Source organism: Chelonoidis abingdonii, chromosome 7 (assembly GCF_003597395.2).
Source record: "Chelonoidis abingdonii isolate Lonesome George chromosome 7, CheloAbing_2.0, whole genome shotgun sequence".
Classification (NCBI taxonomy): domain Eukaryota; kingdom Metazoa; phylum Chordata; order Testudines; family Testudinidae; genus Chelonoidis; species Chelonoidis abingdonii.
In genome coordinates, this window is record NC_133775.1 from 105,183,577 (window position 1) to 105,189,576 (window position 6,000).

Consider the following 6,000-nt stretch of genomic DNA (forward strand, 5'->3'; position numbering starts at 1 on the left):
TTATTCTCGCAGGCACCGCCCCATACAACCCATCTCACTCCACGGAGTTTACACCTTCCCCATGTTTGTAGGCTGCTCTCAAGTCCTGCTTCACTGAGCTATACACAAGAGTGGCTGCAAAAAGTGGAGGTGCTCTTCTGGTTTGTTTTTGACTCACTCTCTCTGAGTGATTGGAGGCAGTCAGGAATGGATGGATTTTTTTCCTCCGCCCCTTGTCCTTTCGTATCACCCAGGGTAGTGGAAAATTCCATCAGGATTCAAGAACAAAGCTGGCCTTCTTGTCACAATCAGTCAGGATCTTGAGCTGCATGCCAAATCTTAACAAAATAAACGTGTCCCAGAACACTGGGGAATCCTGCGTGCTGACTCAGAACTGCCCCTTCCCGGGACTTGAGGGTCAGACTTGCTTTTCATATTGCCCCAGCTCCCGAAGACAAGTGATTCCGTGCAGGCATCAGCTCTTGCGTAAAAAAAAGGGACGTTTCTAATCCTTTTGGCTGTGGAGGAAGGCCTGGAAATAGGATTCCTGGGCACCAGAGAAGAAGAACCCAGCTTTATTACACGTTTTTTAAAATTTTGGTTTTGGGAGACGGTGTCACGGAGTCACTGGGCGATGCTCTGGAACTGCTCCCCACTAAGCCAGTCAGGACTTTGGGGAACCTCCTCTCCCTTGGAGCAGACTTGTTCAGGGCAAGAAGCTCACATGTCTGCACCTCCTGGGTCTCTCCTTGGAGCATTCAGCATCCTCTGCCCCTCCGTGGGCTTCCCACAGCGAGCCCACCCAGGCGGGGTCCTGGGGAAGGCCACAGGGTTCTGCACCTCACTTGCAGTCAGACGTGACTCTTAGCCAGCAACAGAAGGTTTATTCGATGAAGGAACAGGGGTCTAAAAACAGAGCTTGTAGATACAGCAAAACCAGACCCCTCGGCCGGGTCCATTCTGGGGGGCAGTGAGCCAAGACCCCTAGGTCGCAATCACTCTTGTCCCCAGGCAGCTCCAACTAACCCCCTCCAGCCCCTCCTCTTCTGCTCAGCTCCTTTTTCCCGGGGGCCGTCGGCAGGAGGTCACCTGATCCCTTTGGTCTCCAACACTTTCAGTGGCCCTTGCAGAGGAGGCCCAGGCCATCAGTTGCTAGGCAGACCCAGAGTGCCCGGCATTTAGGTGCACTGGCCCCTTCCTCTGTAGCAATCACACCCCTATCTCAGCCACCTAGATACTTAAGAACTGCCTCGGGGACACTGAAGGCACCAACCACAGTGTTCAGACAAACCATTAGAAAAGTCCCAGTTCGTCACATCTCTCCCCCCTTCGAGACAAACTGAGCCACGTCACTCAGCAGTTGACCTGAATCGAACCCACCACGTTATGGATGCCCCAGCATCTTCATTACCTTGGTGTGAGTTACACCAGGCCCTCCCCAGTTTGTGCCCTCTCTTGGCCTTGAGTGTGCTTGATGGCACTTGAGGCGCATGTGGGAAGGTTTATCGGCCTGTAACCCTTTTGGCCACCCCAATATCCTGGGGTTTTAAACTGGGACAGGGTCTTCTCCCAGCCTCTGGGCTGCAATTCGGGCTCTTTGTTAAGAGCCCCATCTTGGCCTGCCAGCTCTGGGCTTGGGCAGCCCGCTCCCCACCTTGTGCCCAGACACAACACCTACTGCCATCCCCATCTTATACTTTCAGCTTTTACCATCAGTCCAACATCCTGAGGCAGCCCAGCCCCCTCTTACCCACATGGACACTGTTCCTACCCAGGTCTGGCTAAGATGCACATGTTATCAGTGTCATGCCAGGGCCAAGTTTCTCCATCCCCCTCTGCTTGTCTAGATCTCCCAGAGCCTAGCCGTATGGGGTCAGCATCGGACACTGTGATGGTTTAAGCTTCTGATATCCAGCCCCCATAAAACCAAGACCATACCTGCCTCCCTTGGGACAGCCCACGAGAGGGGGCCCAGGGGCGTAAAACGGCTGGAATCCCATCTAGCCAGCCATGTCCTTGACCCCTCTCTCAGGGTCTGGTTATTTCCCAGTGACTCTGAATGGGGAACTACCTGGTTGGGGAGGATGCTGCCACCATCAGGGAAGAGATCCACCAAGGGTGTCTTTCCCCTTCTCCTCCATCTCCCCTTTCAGGTCCAGGGGTCCCCTCACTCTCCTCCATCCAGCAAGCTCGAGAGGGAAGAACCTCTGTGGATTCCTGGGGCACCACAGCTGCCTCCTGATTCCCTAAGTTCTAACTTCCTCTGGGGAGCCCATTCCCGGGTACAGGAAATCCCTCTCCCACAGGACTCTGTCCCTGCAGCCTTCCCCAAGGGGGTTTGCAGCGCTGTGAACCCAGCAAGTCCCTCAGCTTCTCCAAAGGAGGGATCTCTCTGCAGCTTTGGTCTGGGATTCAGCTGCTTGGTGCAGGGAGTGGACCCTGCTCCTCTCACTGGCCTGGGCTGGGGCACAGCCCCCTGAGCCTTGTCCCTTGTAGTCCCTCCTGCTGTATATCATTTTCCAGCAGCACAGTCTGGACCAGGCAAACCTGGTTGGCAGCGGACCTGCCTTGCCTGGGTGTCCCCGCACTCAAGACTGGGGTCTCGCTCCCCGTGCTCAAGCGCTGCCACTGGCTGTCCAGTGGGAGGCAGGCCAGCGAGCTCTCTGCTCTGGTATCAGCATACAGAGCCAGCGTGAGCCCTTTCTGGTGTGCAGGGGGGCGGGGAGCATCTTCTCCCTCCCCCTCAGTCCCAGGGGGCTGGTTACGGTAGACAGGTATTCCTGAGTCCAGCACCCCTCCCATGCCAGCAAGGTCATTTGCCCATTTTCAACTGACCAGGCAATTTCCATCCGCAGCCAATGGTTCCCTGGATTTAAATTCAAACCACTCCGGCAGTTACAGGAGCAGGGGCCTGGATACGTCCAAGGGGAGACAGCCACCCCCAAAGGGCCTCCCAGCCCGATATCCTGGAGAACCCCAATGACCAGCCAGTCCGACCCCTCCTGCGTCTGCACAGGACATCCGGCCAGTAGGCAGGGCGAGGGGCTTCACCCCAGGGACCTTCACCAGGTCCACAGTCCCTCAGCATCTGCGGCTGCACCAAACCACAGTTCCCTCGTCCCAGGGCCTCTCCCCTGCCAGGCGTGTTTCCCCCACTGACCCCTGGGAGCCCCTATGTCCTCCACTCCACCATCAACCAGTCCGGCTGCTGCTGCTGTCTCCTGGCACTTTCCACAGCCTCTCTCTCTCTCATGGTCCTGACGCTCTCTCAGGCTCTGCTCCATATCCATCCGTCTCCGATCCCACTGATGGGAATCCCAATGTGACATCCTTGTCTGTTGGGGACCAGACTCTCAGGAGTGGCCTGGCTGCTGCTTCAGCGCTCCCAAGATCCTCTTGTAGCCCATGCTGGTCAGGAATCTGCTCCTCAGATGCAGCGGTCCTGCCTGCCTCCAGACTGCATATTAACTGTGCCCTTGGTGACTCCCCATGCGCGAACTCTCTCTTTGTGCACAGGACACAATGTCCTTCTTAAAGGAATGACGATAGGCATCACTGTCACCGTTCCCAAGTGGCATGGACTCACAAGGCCTGTGTGTCTTGGCTCCCCCATGGTTCCAGGAAGAACCCCTGTGTGCCAGCCTTCTCGTGATCACCACCTCTTTGCCAGGGTCGAGCTGCAGACTCCTCTGCCCCTGGGACTAGCTCCTGCAATCCCCAGGGGAACCCTGCTACTGCCAAAATCCTTTCTCTCCCAGGTCGAGCGGCAAGCTCCTCCCCCTGAGACTGCTCACTGGCCAGTCCTCAGGGGGACCCCGTTACTCCAAACAGTCCTTCTCCGCTGGTCCCGAGATGATACACCATCCAGGTTAACCTGCCCCCTGAACACCGTTCCTCTCTTCAGCTCAGCACGCCTGGTCCTCATTATCTCCTTTGTTCTACTGCTCTCCCCAGTCAATTACTGCAGGAAGCGCCATCACACGGGGTGCAGTATCTCCTCTCGCCTGCCACCAGTTGTCAACGGAAGTCAACCGGGCGGATGCTCTGGAATGCTCCCACTAAGCAGTCAGGACTTTGGGGAACCTCCTCTCCCCTGTGGAGCAGACTTGTTCAGGCGGAAGCTCAACATGTCTTCACCTCCTGGTCTCTCCTTGGAGCATTCAGCATCCTCTGCCCCCCGTAGGGCTTCCCCGAAACAGCTGAGCCACCCCAGGCGGGGTCTCGGGAAAGCCACAGGGTTCTGGCACCCACTTTAGCGTACGATGACTCTTGCCCGCAACAGGAGTTAAATATTGATAACAGGACGGGCTAAAAGAGTTGTAGATACAGCGAACGACCTCGGCCGGGTCCAATTCTGGGAGGCTGAGCCAGACCCCTAAGTCGCACTTCACTCTCTTGTCCCCAGGCACTCCGACTAACCCCCCTCCAGCCCCTCCTCTCATGCTTAGCTCCTTTCCCGGACGCAGGAGGTCAACCTGATCCTTTGTCTCCACACTTTCAGTTGGCACCTTTGCAGAGGAGGGGCCAGGCCATCAGTTGCTAAGAGACAAGTGCCCGCATTAGGTGCACTGGCCCCATTCCCTGTACGCAATCACACAACTCTGTTTATCCCATTCCACCACCTAAGATACTTAAGAAACTGCCTCGGACACTGAGGCACCAACACAGTGTTCAGAGCAAACATTAAGAACAGTCCCAGTTCGTCACAGACGGGGCATGCTTGGGGTTGGCAGAACAGTGGGCTGTAGAAAGCCACGAGGATGAATGAATCCTTGACCCAAGAACATGTCTGTTTTCTCAGGGAACTCAGTGTGGTGTCACCCCCTTCGTCTCCTGCAGAATTTCAGTCTGTTTTCCCTCCCCAGGACTTCCCAGCCCCCCCAGGAACTCCTGCTTAGCCACAGCCCTCTCCACCAGGGACTTGGCGTGATGCTGCCGCAGGTCCTAGCAGTTCAGTCAGGGTCCCCACATTTCCAGCAGCACCTGAGAATGAGCACAGAAGGGACCAGCTCTGGTGGTGCTCAGTGTGGATGCAATAGCTGGTTCCTCCTAGCGCCACTAGACTCCCCGCGTCTGGCGTTGGAGAAGCAGTGCAGGGAAGATGAGCAGACAGCGCTTGGCCTTCTCTGCTTCGGTCTCGGGCCTGACAGCAAGCTCCCTGGTACACTTTCTTTCATTTTAAATGTCCAAAGCAAAAGGCAAGGAAATGGTTTGGAGAACACAGGGATCCTGCAGGTGCAAGTGGCTGGGAAATATAGTCCCCTGGTTAGTGCAGGATGTCTGGGACGGGAGCACAGGGTGGAAGGGGAGCAGCAGGATTTGCAGGGATGGGGTAGGAATAATGGAAGAGGTGCTGGGATTCGCAGGAAGGACTTGGGGCCAGCAGGATCCATGACTTCTAAACCTTTGGTTGGTTGCTCCTCCTGCCCTAGTGCCTGACAATCATTGCCTTCACGCTGACGCTGAGCACAGCAGCCGGAACCCTTAAACCGCTGACTCTCAGCCTTTCCAGACGACTGTCCCCCTTTCACGAGTTTGCTTTGTCTTGCGTACCCCCAAGTTCCTTGCTTACAAATGCAGACATAAAAATACAAAAGTGTCACAGCACATTGTTACTGAAAAATGGCTGCTTTTCTCATTGTTACTATATCATTACCAAATAAATCAACTGGAATATAAATACTGTACTGACATTCAGGGTCTAGAGTGGTGTAAACAAGTCATTGTCTATATGAAATTTGAGCTTGTTCTGACGTCGCTAATGCATTTTCTGTAGCCTGCTGTAAAACCAGGCAAATATCTAGATGAGTTGATGTACCCCCTGGAAGACCTCTGTGTACCCCCAGGAGTACATGCATGGGAACCACTGCCTTAAACCGTGTGCGCGCGTTCCTGGCGTGTACGTGGGCAGTGGGCAGCACCGAGCCAGAGGGAGGCAAACAAAGTCTCCCTTATTAGTGAGTGAGGCAAAGGCTGTTCAACCAGACTGTACGTTCCCTCTTCCTGGAGAGGGTGTGGGCA